This window comes from Phocoena phocoena, chromosome 9 (genome assembly GCF_963924675.1).
Source record: "Phocoena phocoena chromosome 9, mPhoPho1.1, whole genome shotgun sequence".
Classification (NCBI taxonomy): Eukaryota; Metazoa; Chordata; class Mammalia; order Artiodactyla; family Phocoenidae; genus Phocoena; species Phocoena phocoena.
In genome coordinates this window covers 90,152,833-90,173,613 of record NC_089227.1, presented here as the reverse complement: position 1 = coordinate 90,173,613, position 20,781 = coordinate 90,152,833, and the positions used below count along the sequence as shown (strand labels likewise).

Below are 20,781 nucleotides of genomic sequence, written 5' to 3'. Positions count from 1 at the left end.
CTAATGATACAGATAGAAACATCTGCACATCTTTAATTGCCTTGCTAGGAAGAGTTTTCAATATTGGCCATCGCAGTATGCCACTTTGCAATGACCTTGGGCTAGCTAATGCAGAGTTGCTAGAGGGTTTTTTTGTTTTTGTTTTTTTGCCCCCAATTCAGTTTATGACTGTGGAATCCCCTATTGGCTTTTGTATTTAGATTCAAGCTTTTTAGTGCTCCCTTTTTTTTTTACTTTTACTTTTTAAATTTTTATTTATTTATTTTTTACATCTTTATTGGAGTATAATTGCTTTACAATGGTGTGTTAGTTTCTGCTTTATAACAAAGTAAATCAGTTATACATATACATAAGTTCCCAAATCTCTTCCCTCTTGCGTCTCCCTCCCTCCCACCCTCCCTATCCCACCCCTCCAGGTGGTCACAAAGCACCGAGCTGATCTCCCTGTGCTATGTGGCTGCTTCCCACTAGCTATCTACCTTACGTTTGGTAGTGTATATATGTCCATGCCTCTCTCTCACTTTGTCACAGCTTACCCTTCCCCCTCCCCATATCCTCAAGTCCGTTCTCTAGTAGGTCTGTGTCTTTATTCCTGTCTCACCCCTAGGTTCTTCATGAAGAACTTAGTGCTCCCTTTTGAGGTTCTTCCTCACCCTGGTTTTGTTTACTTGCTTGAATTAATTATTTCTACTTCCTGCTTGGGGGCCCCTCTCCAGATCCCATCTCCCTTGTATTCACACAGCCATATGGCTTATGTACGCTCCTACCATCTCTCTGGCAAACCATCTCCATTGTCCTTCATTCCAGCCCCTCCTCTGTGCTCATTAATTCTGTGTTTTCGAACCACCTCCATCGATTCTAAGGACAAACAATGATGAATTTTTCTAACAACTCAAATGCCCGTGATTTATCCTTCCCTATCCGCTGACTGGTTTTTTGAGTGTATTCCAAATTTTTTCTCCATGGGTGGTGTTGCCCTTCTTATTTAACTCTATACTCAATGAATAGAAATGTTGCCCCATTCTATGCCGTGCCCTGGCACAGACCTGATTCCCTCCATACAAGTCTCACTCTAACATTTGCTGCAGTATGTGGTGTTGGCAAACAGCACCTTCCAGTACAAATCTTTGAGTTCCATTGTGGCCTCATTAACATTGTTCCCTCTTGTAGAGGATAGGTTAGCGCTGGTCCTTTTCCAAAGAAATTCAGTTACTTATGTGCTGAAAAGATGGCCTTTTATGGTGGTCTCACTGGGCACTCCCCAAAGGCTGTGTGAAAGGAAAGGAACAAAAATGACAGCATGAAAAAAAGAAGAAGAAAAAAAAAAAAGATGACAGCATGCTCTTCCTTGGCTAGTCCTTCACATTTCCTAGGAAAACAGACAATCACTGCTGATTAAAAACAAAATAAAACAGAACAAGCGAACAAAACAAACTCCCCCCCACCTTCTACCCCGGGTTTTCCAAAATCAGGTTGTATTACTTTAGTTCTTTCCTGACCCTACTACTCTCTCTCATTCCCCCTTATTAAATCTGACTATCGACTGTAACTGTATAATCCTTTGATCCTTTTGGGTTCTTTGGAATGTGTTGTTGGTGATCAGTATCTAATTAGCTTTTGAAGCCTTATTATAGATGTCTGTGTGTTGAGGGGGGAGTATTCTTTACTAAGATTTACATACAACTTTGCTTTACATTGCCTTTGGCCTCGGAGAATATTTAAGTTAAAGTATTTAAAACACTGCAAAATAAGAAAGTAACAGAAAAAAAGGAGAGAGGAAGGGATGAAGGCTAATCTCGTGGTTGCTTTTAAGTGGATGGGTGGGAAGAGGTCATCAAATACCGTTGTGTCGTGGATCCTCCAGCAACAAATGAAGCTTTCATAGATCTCTTTCCTACAGATACATCACCTGTCCTACAGGTAAGTGTTTAAAAAGGGAGTGGGAAATGACTGGCTTGGTCCGCGTGTCGTCATCTGTGAGAGCAGAGATGAAGAGCTGCGCTTGCTTTATAAATGTTACTGTTTACTTAAGCTCTTTACTCTGTAGAAGGATACTGTCTGGGTTACGCATATAACCAAGGGGCTGGCAGGTACATTGGCAGTTAATGTAGTACGGTCCTTATATAAGGATCATTGTTATTGTTACTCCATTTGTCTGTGTTCTACTTAACTAGAAACCCTAATAGCCAATGAAAACGTTTCACCCAATCTGCTCTACCTAAAGCTTGTTTTTTATTTTGACAGCTTTCTCTTGCAAAGAACTGGGTGGCTGCTGGTAACTGAATCACGGTCTTAGACTAAGCCTCTCTTGTCACGAGTACCAGTTGCAAAATATTAGAATACCTTGTTCCTTTTTTTTTTTTTTTTAAACATCTTTATTGGGGTATAATTGCTTTACAATGGTGTGTTAGTTTCTGCTTTATAACAAAGTGAATCAGCTATACATATACATATGTTCCCATATGTCTTCCCTCTTGCGTCTCCCTCCCTCCCACTCTCCCCATCCCACCCTTCCAGGCTGTCACAAAGCACCGAGCTAATATCCCTGTGCCTTGCGGCTGCTTCCCCCCAGCTATCTACCTTACTACGTTTGTTAGTTTGTATATGTCCATGACTCTCTCTCGCCCTGTCAAAACTCACTCTTCCCCCTCCCCATACCCTCAAGTCCGTTCTCCAGTAGGTCTGCGTCTTTATTCCTATCTTACCCCTAGGTTCTTCATGACATTTTTTTCCCTTAAATTCCATATATATGTGTTAGCATACGGTATTTGTCTTTTTCTTTCTGACTTACTTCACTCTGTATGACAGACTCTAGGTCTATCCATCTCATTACAAATAGCTCAATTTCATTTCTTTTTAAGGCTGAGTAATATTCCATTGTGTATATGTGCCACATCTTCTTTATCCATTCATCCGATGATGGGCGCTTAGGTTGTTTCCATGTCCTGGCTATTGTAAATAGAGCTGCAATGAACATTTTGGTACATGACTCTTTTTGAATTTTGGTTTTCTCAGGGTATATGCCAAGTAGTGGGATTGCTGGGTCATATGGTAATTCTATTTGTAGTTTTTTAAGGAACCTCCATACTGTTCTCCACAGTGGCTAAACCAATTCATATTCCCACCAGCAGTGCAAGAGTGTCCCCTTTTCTCCACACCCTCTCCAGCATTTATTGTTTCTAGATTTTTTGATGATGGCCATTCTGACTGGTGTGAGATGATATCTCATTGTAGTTTTGATTTGCATTTCTCTAATGATTAATGATGTTGAGCATTCTTTCATGTGTTTGTTGGCATTCTGTATATCTTCTTTGGAGAAATGTCTATTTAGGTCTTCTGCCCATTTTTGGATGGGGTTGTTTGTTTTTTTGTTATTGAGCTGCATGAGCTGCTTGTAAATTTTGGAGATTAATCCTTTGTCAGTTGCTTCATTTGCAAATGTTTTCTCCCATTCTGAGGGTTGTCTTTTGGTCTTGGTTATGGTTTCCTTTGCTGTGCAAAAGCTTTGAAGTTTCATTAGGTCCCATTTGTTTATTTTTGTTTTTATTTCCATTACTCTAGGAGGTGGGTCAGAAAGGATCTTGCTGTGATTTATGTCATAGAGTGTTCTTCCTATGTTTTCTTCTAAGAGTTTGATAGTTTCTGGCCTTACATTTAGGTCTTTAATCCATTTTGAGCTTATTTTTGTGTATGGTGTTAGGGAGTGATCTAATCTCATACTTTTACATGTACCTGTCCAGTTTTCCCAGCACCATTTATTGAAGAGGCTGTCCTTTCTCCACTGTACATTCCTGCCTCCTTTATCAAAGATGAGGTGTCCATATGTGCGTGGGTTTATCTCTGGGCCTTCTATCCTGTTCCACTGATCTATCTTTCTGTTTTTGTGCCAGTACCATACTGTCTTGATTACTGTTGCTTTGTAATATAGTCTGAAGTCAGGGAGCCTTATTCCTCCAGCTCCTTTTTTCGTTCTCAAGATTGCTTTGGCTATTCGGGGTCTTTTGTGTTTCCATACAAATTGCGAAATTTTTTGTTCTAGTTCTGTGAAAAATGCCAGTGGTAGTTTGATAGGGATTGCATTGAATCTGTAGATTGCTTTGGGTAGTAGAGTCATTTTCACAATGTTGATTCTTCCCATCCAAGAACATGGTATATCTCTCCATCTATTTGTATCATCTTTAATTTCTTTCATCAGTGTCTTATAATTTTCTGCATACAGGTCTTTCGTATCCTTAGGTAGGTTTATTCCTAGATATTTTATTCTTTTTGTTGCAATGGTAAATGGGAGTGTTTTCTTGATTTCACTTTCAGATTTTTCATCATTAGTATATAGGAATGCCAGAGATTTCTGTGCATTAATTTTGTATCCTGCTACTTTACCAAATTCATTGATTAGCTCTAGTAGTTTTCTGGTAGCATCTTTAGGATTCTCTATGTATAGTATCATGTCATCTGCAAACAGTGACAGCTTTACTTCTTCTTTTCCGATTTGGATTCCTTTTATTTCCTTTTCTTCTCTGATTGCTGTGGCTAAAACTTCCAAAACTATGTTGAATAAGAGTGGTGAGAGTGGGCAACCTTGTCTTGTTCCTGATCTTAGTGGAAATGCTTTCAGTTTTTCACCATTGAGGATGATGTTTGCTGTGGGCTTGTCATATATGGCTTTTATTATGTTTAGGAAAGTTCCCTCTATGCCTACTTTCTGGAGGGTTTTTATCATAAATGGGTGTTGAATTTTGTCGAAAGCTTTCTCTGCATCTATTGAGATGATCATATGGTTTTTCTCCTTCAATTTGTTAATATGGTTTATCACATTGATAGATTTGCGTATATTGAAGAATCCTTGCATTCCTGGAATAAACCCCACTTGATCATGGTGTATGATCCTTTTAATGTGCTGTTGGATTCTGTTTGCTAGTATTTTGTTGAGGATTTTTGCATCTATGTTCATCAGTGATATTGGCCTGTAGTTTTCTTTCTTTGTGACATCCTTGTCTGGTTTTGGTATCAAGGTGATGGTGGCTTCGTAGAAGGAATTTGGGAGTGTTCCTCCCTCTGCTATATTTTGGAAGAGTTTGAGAAGGATAGGTGTTAGCTCTTCTCTAAACGTTTGATAGAATTCACCTGTGAAGCCATCTGGTCCTGGGCTTTTGTTTGTTGGAAGGTTTTTAATCACAGTTTCAATTTCAGTGCTTGTGATTGGTCTGTTCATATTTTCTATTTCTTCCTGATTCAGTCTTGGCAGGTTGTGCATTTCTAAGAATTTGTCCATTTCTTCCAGATTGTCCATTTTATTGGCATAGAGTTGCTTGTAGTAATCTCTCATGATTTTTTTTATTTCTGCAGTGTCAGTTGTTACTTCTCCTTTTTCATTTCTAATTCTATTGATTTGAGTCTTCTCCCTTTTTTTCTTGATGAGTCTGGCTAGTGGTTTATCTATTTTGTTTATCTTCTCAAAGAACCAGCTTTTAGTTTTACTGATCTTTGCTATTGTTTCCTTCATTTCTTTTTCATTTATTTCTGATCTGATTTTTATGATTTCTTTCCTTCTGCTAGCTTTGGGGTTTTTTTGTTCTTCTTTCTCTAATTGCTTGAGGTGCAAGGTTAGGTTGTTTATTCGAGATGTTTCCTGCTTCTTAAGGTGGGCTTGTATTGCTATAAACTTCCCCCTTAGAACTGCATTTGCTGCATCCCATAGGTTTTGGGTCGTTGTGTCTCCATTGTCATTTGTTTCTAGGTATTTTTTTATTTCCTCTTTGATTTCTTCAGTGATCACTTCATTATTAAGTAGTGTATTGTTTAGCCTCCATGTGTTTGTATTTTTTAAAGATCTTTTCCTGTAATTGATATCTAGTCTCATGGCGTTGTGGTCGGAAAAGATACTTGATACAATTACAGTTTTCTTAAATTTACCAAGGCTTGATTTGTGACCCAAGATATGATCTATCCTGGAGAATGTTCCATGAGCACTTGAGAAAAATGTGTATTCTGTTGTTTTTGGATGGAATGTCCTATAAATATCAATTAAGTCCATCTTGTTTAATGTATCATTTAAAGCTTGTGTTTCCTTATTTATTTTCATTTTGGATGATCTGTCCATGGGTGAAAGTGGGGTGTTAAAGTCCCCTACTATGAATGTGTTACTGTTGATCTCCCCTTTTATGGTTGTTAGTATTTGCCTTATGTATTGAGGTGCTCCTATGTTGGGTGCATAAATATTTACAATTGTTATATCTTCTTCTTGGATCGATCCCTTGATCATTATGTAGTGTCCTTCTTTGTCCCTTTTAATAGTCCTTATTTTAAAGTCTATTTTGTCTGATATGAGAATTGCTACTCCAGCTTTCTTTTGGTTTCCATTTGCATGGAATATCTTTTTCCATCCCCTTACTTTCAGTCTGTATGTGTCTCTAGTTCTGAAGTGGGTCTCTTGTAGACAGCATATATAAGGGTCTTATTTTTGTATCCATTCAGCCAATCTGTGTCTTTTGGTGGGAGCATTTAGTCCATTTACATTTAAGGTAATTATCGATATGTATGTTCCTATTTCCATTTTATATATTGTTTTGGGTTCGCTACTATAGGTCATTTCCTTCTCTTGTGTTTCGTGTCTAGAGAAGTTCCTTTAGCATTTGTTGTAAAGCTGGTTTGGTGGTGCTGAACTCTCTCAGCTTTTGCTTGTCTGTAAAGGTTTTAATTTCTCCATCAAATGTGAATGAGATCCTTGCTGGGTAGAGTAGTCTTGGTTGCAGGCTATTCTCCTTCATCACTTTCAGTATGTCCTGCCACTCCCTTCTGGCTTGTAGGGTTTCTGCTGAGAGATCAGCTGTTAACCTTATGGGGATTCCCTTGTGTGTTATTTGTTGTTTTTCCCTTGCTGCTTTTCATATGCTTTCTTTGTATTTAATTTTTGACAGTTTGATTAATATGTGTCTTGGCGTGTTTCTCCTTGTATTTATCCTGTATGGGACCCTCTGTGCCTCCTGGACTTGATTAACTATTTCCTTTCCCATATTAGGGAAGTTTTCAACTATAATCTCTTCAAATATTTTCTCAGTCCCTTTCTTTCTTTCTTCTTCTTCTGGAACCCCTATAATTCGAATGTTGGTGCGTTTCATGTTGTCCCAGAGCTCTCTGAGACTGTCCTCAGTTCTTTTCATTCTTTTTTCTTTATTCTGCTCTGCAGTAGTTATTTCCACTACTTTATCTTCCAGGTCACTTATCCGTTCTTCTGCCTCAGTTATTCTGCTATTGATCCTATCTAGAGTGATTTTAATTTCATTTATTGCATTGTTCATCGTTGCTTGTTTCATCTTTAGTTCTTGTAGGTCCTTGTTAACTGTTTCTTGCATTTTGTCCATTCTACTTCCAAGATTTCGGATCATCCTTACTATCATTATTCTGAATTCTTTTTCAGGTAGATTGCCTATTTCCTCTTCATTTGTTAGGTCTGGTGGGTTTTTATCTTGCTCCTTCATCTGCTGTGTGTTTTTCTGTCTTCTCATTTTGCTTATCTTACTGTGTTTGGGGTCTCCTTTTTGCAGGCTGTACGTTCGTAGTTCCCGTTGTTTTTGATGTCTGTCTCCAGTGGCTAAGGTTGTTTCAGTGGGTTGTGTAGGCTTCCTGGTGGAGGGGACTAGTGCCTGTGTTGTGCTGGATGAGGCTGGATCTTGTCTCTCTAGTGGGCAGGTTCACGTCTGGTGGTGTGTTTTGGGGTGTCTGTGGCCTTATTATGATTTTAGGCAGCCTCTCTGCTAATGGGTGGGGTTGTGTTCCTGTTTTGCTAGTTGTTTGGCATAGGTTGTCCAGCACTGTGGCTTGCTGGTCGTTGAGTGAAGCTGGGTGCTGGTGTTAAGATGGAGGTCTCTGGGATATTTCCACCGTTTAATATTATGTGGAGCTGGGAGGTCTCTTGTTGACCAGTGTCCTGAAGTTGGCTCTCCTACCTCAGAGGCAGAGCCCTGACTCCTGGCTGGAGCACCAAGAGCCTTTCATCCACACAGCTCAGAATAAAAGGGAGAAAAAGTAGGGAGAATTAGTAGAAGTATGAGTAAAGAAAGAAGGAAAGGAGGAAAGGAAGGAAGGAAGAAAGAAGCAAAGAAGGAAAGAAAGGAGGGAGGGAGGGAGGGAGGAAGGAAGGAAGGAGGGAAAGAAGGAAAAAAGACAGAAAGAAAGATGATACAGTAAAAATAAAATAAAGTATAATATCGTTATTGAATTTAAAAATATTTGGAAAAAAAAAAAAAAGGGACGGATAGAACCTTAGGACAAATGTTGGAAGCAAAGCTATACAGAGAAAATCGTACACAGAAGCATACACATACACCTTCACAAAAAGAGGTAAAGGGGGAAAAATCATAAATCCTGCTCCCAGAGACCACCTCCTCAATTTGGGGTGATTCGTTGTCTAAAGGAGGGAAGGAAGGAAGGAAAGAAAGAACGAAGGTAAAGTATAATAAAGTTATTACAATTAAACTTAATTATTAAGAAAAAGAATTTTTAAAAAAAATCATGGACGGATAGAGCCCTAGGACAAATGGTGGAAGCAAGAGTATACAGACAAGATCTCACACAGAAGCATACACGTACACATTCACAAAAAGAGGAAAAGGGAAAAAAATCATAGATCTCGCTCCTAAATTCCCCCTCTTCAATTTGGGATCATTCCTTATCTATTCAGGTATTCCACAGATGCAGGGTATATCAAGTTGATTGTGGAGCTTTAATCCGCTGCTTCTGTGGCTGCTGGGAGAGATTTCCCTTTCTCTTCTTTGTTCTCACAGCTCACAGGAGCTCAGCTTTGGATTTGGCCCTGCCTCTGCGTGTAGGTCGCTGGAGGGCGTCTGTTTTTTCGCTCAGACAGGACGGGGTTAAAGGAGCCGCTGATTCGGGGCCTCCGGCTCACTCAGGCCGGGGGTTGGGGGATGGGGGAAGGAGGGGCACTGCGTGCGGGGCGGGCCTGCGGCGGCAGAGGCAGCGTGACGTTGCGGCAGAGGCCGGCGTGACGTTGCACCAGCCTGAGGCCCGCCGTGCGCTGTCCCGGGGAAGTTGTCCCTGGATCCCGGGAACCTGGCAGTGGCGGGCTGCACAGGCTCCGCGGAAGAGGGGTGTGGAGAGTGACCTGTGCTCGCACACAGGCCCCTTGGTGGCGGCAGCAGCAGCCTTAGCGTCTCCCGCCCGTCTCTGGGGTCCGCGGTTTTAGCCGCGGCTCGCGCCCGTCTCTGGGGTTCGCGCTTTTAGCCGCAGCTCGCGCCCGTCTCTGGAGTTCCTTTAAGCAGCGCTCTTAAACCCCTCTCCTCGCGCACCAGGAAACAAAGAGGGAAGAAAAAGTCTCTTGCCTCTTCGGCCGGTGCAGGCTTTTCCCCGAACTCCCTCCCGGCTAGTCGTGGTGCACTAACCCCTTCAGGCTATGTTCAAGCCGCCAACCCCAGTCCTCTCCCTGAGCTCCGTCCAAAACCAAAACCCGAGCCTCAGCTCGCAGCCCCGCCCGCCCCGGTGGGTGAGCAGCAAGCCTCTCGGGTTGGTGAGTGCTGGTCGGCACCGATCGTCTGTGCAGGAATCTCCCCGCTTTGCCCTCCGCACCCGTCGCTGTGCACTACTCCGCGGTCCCGAAACTCCCCCCTCTGCCTCCCGCAGTCTCCGCCCGCGGAGGGGCTTCCTAGTGTGTGGAAACTTTTCCTCCTTCACAGCTCCCTCCCACTGGTGCAGGTGCCGTCCTTATTCTTTTGTCTCTGTTTTTTCTTTTGCCCTACCCAGTTACGTGGGGAGTTTCTTGCCTTTTGGGAGGTCTGAGGTCTTCTGCCAGCCTTCAGTAGGAGTTCTGTAGGAGTTGTTCCACGTGTGGATGTATTTCTGGTGTATCCGTGGGGAGGAAGGCGATCTCCGCGTCTTACTCTTCCGCCATCTTCAAGGTCCCCCCACCTTGTTCCTTTTTTAGGGTGGTTCCCAGTTCATCCTGGATGTGTTACTTCCACCTGTACGTTCCAGGATCTCGGAAGCATTTTTCCTGTGTGTATTTTTGTTTGCCCATGATAGCTCCTTAGGCCCGTGCTGTCCTGGATAGAGCTGGGAAAATAGCCATCAGTCCAAGCCCCTCTTTCTCAAAAGAATAAAGTTAACTAAATGCTTCCTTCCTCATTTTGCCGGCTTTCTGTGTCCATTCTCTTTTCCCGGATGCTCTGAATTTTAGGGTATGACTTTCTTAGCTTCATGCAACATCCCTTCTTCCAGTCAGTGTAACTCCACACAACACCTGTGAGTAGTTCATTACCACGGCATTTCCTTTCCCTGGTGCTGCAGCTTTATTTTCTGCACCTTCCCTCATCAGAGCTAGAAAAGTATGGGGCATGGAGACAACTAAACCTGCATCCCTCGTGGCTGACCAGGGGAATGTTGGGAAGAGAGGACCTCGTTTCATCACCTAGCGACACCGTAGTGCTATCTGACAGTCTATACAGCCACATAAGAGGGGGCAGTATGGTCCCCTGCTGGGGAGAAAAGGCTCCCTCGTCAGCCTTTCACATGCTGGGCTGACAGCCTGGCTCTGTTACACAGTAGCCCTTGAGCAACTGTCAACCTCAGTAAGCCTCAGTTTCTTCATCCTTCAAATGGAGTGGTAACAATACTACTACATATCTAGTCGACTTACTGTGAGGGTTAAATTGGATAATATGGGGAAAGCATTTAGCTCTATGCCTAGCACATAGTTTGCTTGCAGATATTAACAAAAGAAAGGGACAGAGCAGATGTGTAAAAATGCAAGAGAGAGCAAGAAAAACTATCAATGTCAAATAACGAAAATGGGAATATATTTTTCTATAAATAGACCCGATAGATCTATTTGCATGGACTTATGACTTTATTTAAGCCTATTGTTTTATAAATTTACTGGAACTAGACATCTCCTTCAGGGAGCCCAATGGACAGAGAAAGACTTGTGTCATTCTGGGCAGTGGCCACTTGAACGTGGATGGTAGCATCAGGCAAAGACAAGAGCCTTGTTCTTGGCGTGGGAAGGACCAGGCACCGCCTTGGCGCTGCCTTTTGCAGGCGGGGGAACCTTAGGCAGAGCACTGCTCTCACGCCTCGGTGTCTTCACTGAGCACCCTGAGCTGGCTGACATCTAAGGCTCCTTCTGTTCAGTAGCCTGAGGCATCGAAGCTAGGAAAGGATACTGCACAATGAAACGCATGAGGCAAAACCAAAAACGTCATCTGCCATTTTGGAAAGGTATGGCGGAGACACCTCTGCCCTGCTAGAGTATGGATTCCTGCAGGCGAGGGCCAGTCTGTCACTTCTGCTTGTGATGACAAACATCACTGCTATTTTCACACCTCACCATGTACCCATCTTTAGAAAAGATGGAAACCAAACCTTGCAAAGCACATAAATGCTGCAGGCAGCTTTCACACTGGCAGCTTTCTTTATCAAGGTAACAAAATATATTACTATTTAATTATGCAGCTTCCAGCTTCTCTCCTGACAAAGCAAAGCCCCAAGGCTTATTGAAAAAGGGATTTGTAAGCAGCCAGAATCCACTCAGTTTTGCTCAGTCTGGTGACATTCCCATCCCCTCTTTTCACCCTAGGAAGTGAAGGCGGTTATTTCAGCCTCTGCGAAAAAATTAGAGTGGTGTTTTACAAGATAGCAAAAAAGTCGTTTAAACCGTACCGTTTCTGCAGCAGTTGGCTCTGTTTCTCTGACCACGCGTCTCTCTGGTTCTGTCTCTCTGGTTCTCATCTCTTGCCTAACTAACCCTGAGGGCTGCTTCTCTTTCTCGGAAAGCATGACCCACCCAAAGACGTTCTTCTTCTGGTATTGATTTCCCAGTGAACTTTGGTTTTTTCCTCTTCTCTAGATTTAAGCTCTTTTTATCTTCGAGGAAAAGAGTGACAGGCATGACCAAGGTTATATTTGGAAAATGGAGTTGCTGAGTGATTTTCACTGACATTTTTTGAAAAAGTTTTTGACCTCACATTGCTGAGTCTTGGAAGCACCCTCTTTTAACTCTCTGACTCATTTCTCCATGTTCCCATTTCAGCTCTCCTTCTTCGTCAAGTGAAACTGCTTGTCACTTTGTCCTCCATGGCTCAATGCTGCTGGTCTTCTCTATAGACAACTCTCCTCCCAGCATTTTGCCAATGCAAACCTTCCGTTTTTAAACAATTTCTAACAAATTCCCTAGGAGATCATCCCATACATCACCCTACTTCTTTAGCAAGCAGAGTTAAATGTGGTTGTGTAAGTGTGCACACGTTACTTTATAGATACCCTTACCTTTCTGTCTTTAGAGTATATGAATCCCTAAGAAGAATGAAGGTTTAGTTTTATCTTTTTCTCCCTTAGCAACTGGACAGTAAAATCTGCTCTTTAATAAATATCTTTGAAGTTCAACTCATATACTGAAGGCTTTTCTACTTTGTACCTTATCCTTTGAACAAGCTTCAGAACTAACCATTTCTCTGAAGTAAAATGCTTAATTTTTCTGTGCTTCCAACTAATATCTATCATATGTTGATATGGGGAAGAGTCTAAATTAGTGTTTTGCTTATAACTTACTTGCAGATACAAATGATCTTGTCTGTCCACACTTACAAGTAAGGACAAACTCTAGAAATTTAACCTTTTTAGAAAAAGGTACACTTTTGCTGTATGTGCATGTTGCTGGTATGTCTCTGAAAGTGTCTTTTGCTGTGTCAACTCCTCCTTGGCTTTATTTCGTTCCAGGGAGGAGTGTTTTGGTGAAACCTAGTCTTCTTCTCAGTTCCAAAGGTCTTTACCTGACAGAGCGGCCAGTGTGCTGCTAGGAGACGATAAGGTACTTAACAGACCTCCTGATGACCGGATGACCTATAAACCTATCATCTTTTTGAGCTCAAGAGCACACTCATTTGCACTTGGATCTTGGCCTTAAACACCATTTCCCGTGCAGTCTCGATATTTGGTTAAAACCGATAACCATCCATCACTTTCAGGCCCTGTCAGGTCTGCTTGCAGCTATCACTGAATGAAATGTGAGCGCACTTCTTCAACCTAAGTTCCTCTTAGAGGTCCTGAAGGACACTGCTAAAATACATCCCATGAGTTCAAGGAGACCCATCACAGGAGGAACGCCAGCCTGACGCTGAGGGAAGGGATGATGCCGGATCCCTGGTGCTCTCGTCAGGATCCTCAGCAAACGTCCTTAGGACCTGAGGCCGGCAGCAGCTCCTCTTCTTGGCACCGTCCCCTCATCTGTGAGGCTCACGGGGACCTTATCTATTAGTTCTTCCATTTCTCTTACCCTCTCAGGATTATGCTTTATCATCCAAATGCCAGGGAAAGCAAAAATAAAGTTTGTCAATCTAAATTCAATTCTCTCAGCATTCTAGGGATGAAGGACTTCTGGAGAATACTGGAACTTTCTTTCTTTTAATCTCTTACATTGCTAAAGCAGTTTACAGCGTACTAAGCATTTTGGTACGTATGACTTTATTCGTAAGGAGAAGGTGTTATTGTGTACCGTGATTATTTAGGGTTCACGAAGTTAGTAAGTTGTAATCAGATTGAAACCCTTTACACATCGGAAAAAGCCTCCCTGTGGATGGAAGCTTAATGTTTATTGAACAAAAATAGTTGATAGGATTCGATAATATTGATGCTAAAAATGAAATTATATTTTTCTAGTTTTATGGGAATAACTGGATATTCCTTTAGAAGATGGTACTACATAAAAAAGTGTGTCGACCCACTTCACCCAAAAATGATAATATTAATCTGTCGTCACTAGAGAAAACATTAATTTTGAGCCGTATAGACTGTCAAAAAGGTACTTTCAAGAACTTCTCTGGTCCCCCAGTGACTAGTGTTGGCACGTATTTTCACAGTTGGTGGAAAGTAACACGCTGTGACTGTGTAAGAGTATGAACCCAATTGGCCCCTTAACTTGGGACCTTGTCTTCTCTAACCCAATGCCCAAAGCAGATTAATTAACCTATGACATTTGTTTTAACAGTGAGCCACGGCTTACTACCAATGTCCTAGGAAGTAACGTGGAGCGTTGCTTAGTGTAAGGCTCTCATTTGACCCATAATGTAACCAGTTCTGGTTTACTGAGATACTTACCATGGTGTGTCACTGCCTCTAATAAACACCACTATATACCTTAAAAAGATATGGAACTATTTTCAGCTCCAAAATTTACTGCCAGGTGTAGCAGGGGCCAGTAAAGTAGACTTTCTTCTGTTCCTCAGAACGTCTTCCTTGACCCAGAGTTTGAAGAATATTGAAATGATAGCCAGCTGAATCACCAGACCATAAGTATCCACCAGGCAGTTAGTAAGCACTTCATGTATTTCCTGTACTATAGAGTTTTCATTGAAAGGTGGAGCACGGATAAAACAAAGAGGGAAAATATGAAAAACACAGTCCCTGTGCTTGTGGCTTAATTGCAGAGATGGGACTTAAACATGTAAAACAACCAGAGAACAATTTCACAACAAGAGATAAACAAGTGGGATGTTTGGGAGAGACATCTGGTTCCTGCACTGTTTATAGATCATTCCAGTGCTGTATAAGGGAAATGGAACTGACTGTTTCTGAACGGAGCACGTCCTGGTCCTCTGGCAGCAAGGTGCATGTTTTCTGCCAGGAGGGAACACTGGATGGGGGCTGTTTATTTTTTCTCCAAACAGGAAACCTCTTCCATGCTAATAGCAGCTTCAAAAAGATCGCTGTAGCAGATGGAAAGAACCCATATACATTCATGAATTCAATTAGCAGGGACTAATTGAATTTGAGGATTAACTCTGTCATTAGAGAGACACAAAACCTATTTATGTCTTCCGTCTCTGCTTGCACATGCTAAGAGGGATTTGGCACAGGTGGTATTTGAGTATTAGACCACTGTAGCATTTAATGGCCCTTAGATGCCACTGATGGGTTAATCCCAATGACGATGCAATGATAAGATGACAAACTGTGTGAGGTGTGTGCCCTGTAACCCTCCATTCGATATTTCAGCAGTGGAGGAGACGAGACGCCAGTCGGCAGAGCTTGAGGAATATAGGACTAGAGTTCTGTGAATGTTTGCCTGACTGGAGAAGAAAAAGAGGAGGGGCGGTCTCTTCTCACATCTGATGATTAAAGAGAGCGCACCTTGTACAGAACTCCTAATTCAGTTCAACCAGCATTTGTTGTCTGCAGAGTCTTCTACTTGCCTTGCACTTCCCGCTCCAAAAAGCTGGTCCTTCTGATAAGTAGTCTTCCACCTTTTCTTATTTATCTGCCGAGATACTCATGATGTCAAACAGATGACACTCTGTGCAGATACACTCCCGTAGATCACACAGGTGACAGAAGCTACTGTTCTTGGTCAGTTCCCAACCCTAACCGAAAGTCAGCACCAACCCACTGACTCCACGCACGACACGATGCAAGTGTGGGATGTGACGGCTTGTGTTTTCCAAAAGCAGCCACAGCGGCATCTCCCATCCCACATATTCTTCTTGCAGCAGGACTTTGACGTTCTTTTCATCGAGCTATGAGGTATGTGGCTCCTTTCCTTGAATATGGGCGAACTTAAGCCTGAGGCAGAGCAGACGTGACGCTGTGTGATTTCCAAGGCAAGGTGACTTCCACTGGGCCCCCTTGGAATGGTTGCTTTTGAAACAGTCAGCATTTCAGGAGGAAGCCCAAGCAACCCAAGGAAGCCCGCGCGAGCAGAGCTCCCAGTTACCAGTTGTGCGTGTGATCTGTAAAGTGGCGCTTGGAGCTTTCAGTGAAGCTGCCCCAGCTGATGCCAGATAGAGCAGATATTTCCGCTCAACCCAGCCCAAATATCAGCTTTTGAACAAAATACGTAATTGCCATGTTAGAGCCACTGCATGTTGGGATGGTCTGCTGTGCAGTAATAGGGAACGGATACAGGTTTATGTGTCATTATATTATTCTTATAATCTTGAGTTCTAATATATTATGAAGAACCCTTAGTATTCTAGCTATTATCAGCAAAGAACTTGGCATGTATCTTATTATCAATTGTCAAAACTTCCTTGAGGCCTAGATTCAAATGCAGAGGTCTTTAGAGATATCTAGTTCCTCCTTTCTTTCACCTCGTCTTGGGTTTGTTCAGTATGACCATGTAAAATAATATCAAATATCAGTCCTTTTCATGAGCTGCTTCCTCCTTTGTGCCTAATTAGCATAATTCACCATAGTTATCCATTAAATGTGTGTTAGATTACCTTTGCTATGGTTCACGATTCTATTAAATTCCATTTTGGGAGCTAAGCCTTCACAGTTTGTTGTTCGTGTACCAGGGCTTGCTGCTCACAAAGTAGAAAAACTGGACAGAATGCTGCTGCTAAGGAAAATGCAGGAAAAGCTATGCAGAGAAGTAAGCTTTGGGGCATCTGACAGTGCAGACTCTGGCGGCTGAGCAGTAAGTAATTAAGGAAAAGTGTGAAGACACCTGTCGTGATCAGATCAAGGGAATTGTGAACATGACGTTCGCCGTAGGGATGCTTGTTTTTCAGTGTCTGCTTTGGCATAAAAGGAGTTGCAGCCTAAAGCCATAAATTGACTTTATTTTCTATGTGATGCATTCATGAACCTTTTATTTGGGGTTGTTTTAATTTTTGCTCACCTTGCTCCAAGTTAAAGAAACAGCATGGTGGAAGGAACTCTGACCTAGGAGTCAGAAATAATAAAAGAAAATAGAAAAGAAATAATAAAAATAAAAGAGACAAGCGCCCTTCTGTCTCTCAGCTGGATTGCTAACTATCTGTGTGACCTTGGAAAAGTCAATTTACTTCTCAAGCCCCATTTTCCTTATCTATAAAATGAGAGGGTTAGACTAAGGCCAAATAGAGCTCTGCAATGTGGAATATGGCTTCTGAAGCATTAGTTTTATGTTGTGATTCTTGCTTTGCAGATGTAAATATTTAGGAGTAAAAAGTATGCAGAACTTGGCAAAGCCAGACGTGTATTTATGATTCTCGATGAATCAACTGATTTTTACCGCCTAGGCCTCCACAAGCCATTCTTTGTTCAACAGTTTTTGTTGTTACATTTAATTTTTTCTTCCACAAGTAAAAAAAAAAAAAGATTTAGATGACTGCCATCATTAGCAAGTGACAAACAATTCCGCAACAGAATATTAATTTTAAAACTGAAAAATAGCTGAACATGAAAGATTAAAAATTTTAAATAGACATAAATGCCCAGGCTTGTGACTCTTTATATACAGCGTAGTTATTTTGGTTGATTTATTGAGATTTATAAACATACATGTGGCTTTGCCAAGTTCTTTTTTATTTACAAATATTTTTGTCTGCAAAGCAAACTTCACAACCTTAAACTATCCCTTTGGAAGTAGTCATATGCCATGTTCTAGAGCTATAGTTGACCTTAGTCTAAACTTCTCATTTCATAGAAGAAAGTGATTCATTTCTGTGTAATGGTGTTAAAAACATCAGTATTCCATGGTGTTCTACACAGAAGACCACAGTGGTCAGAGTAGCTGTTTCTTGAGCTTACTTGCAAGGCAGAGACTCAAAAGAACTGATTTTATCTTCATTTTCCTAATGAGAGAGCTGAAGCTTGGTTAATTGCCCAAGGTTATAGCTAGTTAATGGTACTCACAAAACTTAAAACTCAGGCAGTATGATTCTAGACTCAATTAAAATATATTCCTTCCTAATTTGGATTTCTTGCCAAAATATCAGCTCTCTGAGAGGATGGAGTATATTTTGTACGGTCAGCCTTGAACAGGGCCTGGCACGGCAGAAGCAGGCGAGCCAGCCAGTGGGCCCCTTGGACTGTGTTCTCCCCATCGTGATTCCAGGCGATAGGAGTCATTTTTTCCCTTCTGTGCACCGATGGCTAAGGATGTCTGGGCTTTTGGGAGTCCAGGCCTAGGAGACAGGCTGTGAGAAGGAAGACAGTGATTCCTTCCTGGTAGTCCTGACTTTTCAGTTCCAGCTTTCTCTCTCAGGATGTTTACTGTTTAGCAATTGATTGGAAGGCACAGCGCTGAAGGAAAAATAAACCATTTCTTGTGAACTAATGATTCAACTTCTAAACTCTAAAACTGACAGACTTTTCAGTTCTCTACCCCCTTACTTTCCTGTCTGACTGTCTAAGTTTATGTGATTTAATTGTCTGGGAAACTTAGTATCCACCTACTCAGTAACGCTTGTGTCCCGTTGGCCATTTGACTTCCCTTGTTCTTTTGAATTTGGGAGCATCGTTGCCTCAGTTATGAAGGAGTTTTGGAAAAGGCAAGAAGGCAGGCTCAGAGCTGAAGAAATAATAAAGAAAATACTGTAATCATAACAACTCATTATTTGTTTTTAAGCTTGCTCTTTCAGAAGGTTATTATCTGGAGTTGAATACTAACGGATTCAGGCTCTGTTTATGCAGAGCAAATCTTAAACAACAGTGTTCGGGAGGGAAGGACATTAATCAGGAGAGAAGAGGGCCTTGTGCCTAATAATGTTTGCATAATAGCTACCCTTGAGTGTATCGCTTGACTTAAAAATAAATATTCATGTTTTCTGTCTCCAGTACAATTGGAAATTATTTGTGGTTATGATTTTTTATATGCTCTTCTATCTGTTCATGGGGACTTTGAATTGGGAGGCTGTAGGAAACCAAAAGACATAAATAAAAATGCTTTTGAGTGAGTCTGAGGTAGCGATGGAAAGCCGCCGTAATGGGGGTAATCCGGAGCAATTGAGCTGAGAGCAGGTCGTAACTCTGTTTGCGGGAGGGAAGGGGCAGAATCAAACTGGCATGTGTCAGGACATTTATACGAGCCTCGATTTACTTTTAATGCCTCCATAGCTTCTCATTACTCTTGGGATGAAAATCCAGGTTCCTTCTCTTGACATAGCGTGCTCCCTGGAGCAGTCCCTTAGGAACTCTACAGTTACGACCTGAGACAACCCAGCCTCAGATGTGATAATGCAGAACTCTTCCCAGGGCACCTCAGACAACATGACTCTTAACTTCCAAGTCCTTGTTCATATCTTCCCTTCATGTTTTAAGGATTTTCCAAATCTTCTTTGCTAATTAAATCCACTTATTGTGGAAGAGTCACCTTAAATTTCACCTCCTCCAACAATCCTTTGAACTCCGCAGCTAGCATAAGTTTTCCTCCAGCCTCTCATTAATTTGTTCATCCATTCATTTATTTTCAGGGCTCTTTCAGTAGTATTTATCCTGGGGAATTTTTGTTATCATCCTGATTTCTTGCTTATATGCACCAAATCTTATTCACTGGTGCTTTAAATTAGCGAATTCACTTTTCTTTTCTCTCCCCTTTATTTTCTTTTTTCTGTTTCTTTTAAACTTGAGAAATGTTCCAACATGGTCTTGAAAACGCAGGCTCTACATCGTTAGGAACTTCTGCATGTAAGTTTCAAGGCTCTTCATTAGCTGCCTTCTCAGGCAATTTCCCTAACCTTATTTCTTTCCTAAATGGATACTCTACCTCAGTCAAGAGAACATCCTACAGTATAAAAGCCCAGACTGAGTCATTCTCCCAGACCTGCAATTGCTCATACTTTCCCCTGCCTCTCCCTCCCTGTCCTCTGAGATACAGCTGACATCTTGGGGTGAAGCACCAACCATCCCACTGGTTCCTTCATCCATGGCCTCACTTCTGATGGGACCTATGAACAGAGAGGTGTCTGTTTGACTCCACCACCAATTTACCCTCATTGCTAGGCTCCTTCTGAAGTGTCTGTATGTCTCTTTCATGTACTTACATATAGTCACAAAAGTACTCTACCCCTTCTGTCAATATAACTTATCCTATTTATAAAGCACTTTTTTGGTTTCATCTTTACTACAGAGAGGTAAGCAGGGCAGCTGTTAACCTTATTTTACATAAGAAAATTGGTTCAAAAAGTTTGGATGACTTCTTAAATTTACATATCTAGTAAATTATAGAGATTGGAATTAGACTCCAATCCAGCGCCTTTTCCACAACACTATAAGCTTGATAACCTTTAGACTATTTTCTTCCATTTGCCGTAAGCCTCACAGAGCCTAGTAGAGCTTCTACAGGGCGACCTCCCAGAGGGCACTGGACAGAGGCTGGGACTGGTCACAGGGACCTGCACTACGGTGCTGATGGGGCCACCACTGGCTCTGCGCCCCGAGAGAGTCACTGCACTCTGAACCCCAGTGTCGCATCTGTACTAGGAGGAGTGAGACACGTTTCTTGGGTTCTTTGGATGCATAACGTTTTATTAATTCCCTTTCTGTCACTTTTATCTCCATTGCCTTCTCACTCCTTTTCTCCTTGCTCTCTTTTCAATCAGTTCAACAACTGATTGGTGTGCGTTGATAGCGTACAAAGAGCATTGTGCTGGGAGCCAAAGGGAGGTGAAAAAAGCAGATTGCTTACGGCTTGTCATGGAAAAGAAACATTCTTCCCTCTCTTTCCTGCTCTTCCTTTTTCTCTATTCTTCCTGCATTCTTCTTCCTCCCCTATGCCCAAGGAACCCTCATCACTTCCACAGGTTTTCAAGGCTTCTGCTTTGGTCTGAGGGAAGGCACTCAGCCCTGGGCCATTGAACGAGTTTAACGTGCCTGTGGTCCTTTGCCTCTGGTCACCCAGGGCTCATAACTGCTCATCATAAATGCTTCAAGGGCTTTGTTCAGTGACAGTCAAGGGCTCCATGTACTCTGATACCTGATACTACATTTTTGGCTAACTCTGTATGAGAGACTCTGAAACAAGAAGAGTAAAATGACACTTTGAAAAATAAGTTTTAAATCTTCTAATTTTTT

At 41.9% G+C, this 20,781-nt stretch overlaps 1 protein-coding gene across 2 annotated transcripts in view; it reads left to right on the top strand.

The window, feature by feature from the left end:
* DGKI (diacylglycerol kinase iota) overlaps positions 1-20,781 on the top strand; it is a 461,776-nt gene that overhangs the window by 416,658 nt on the left and 24,337 nt on the right. The gene's annotated exons all lie outside the window — the stretch shown is intronic.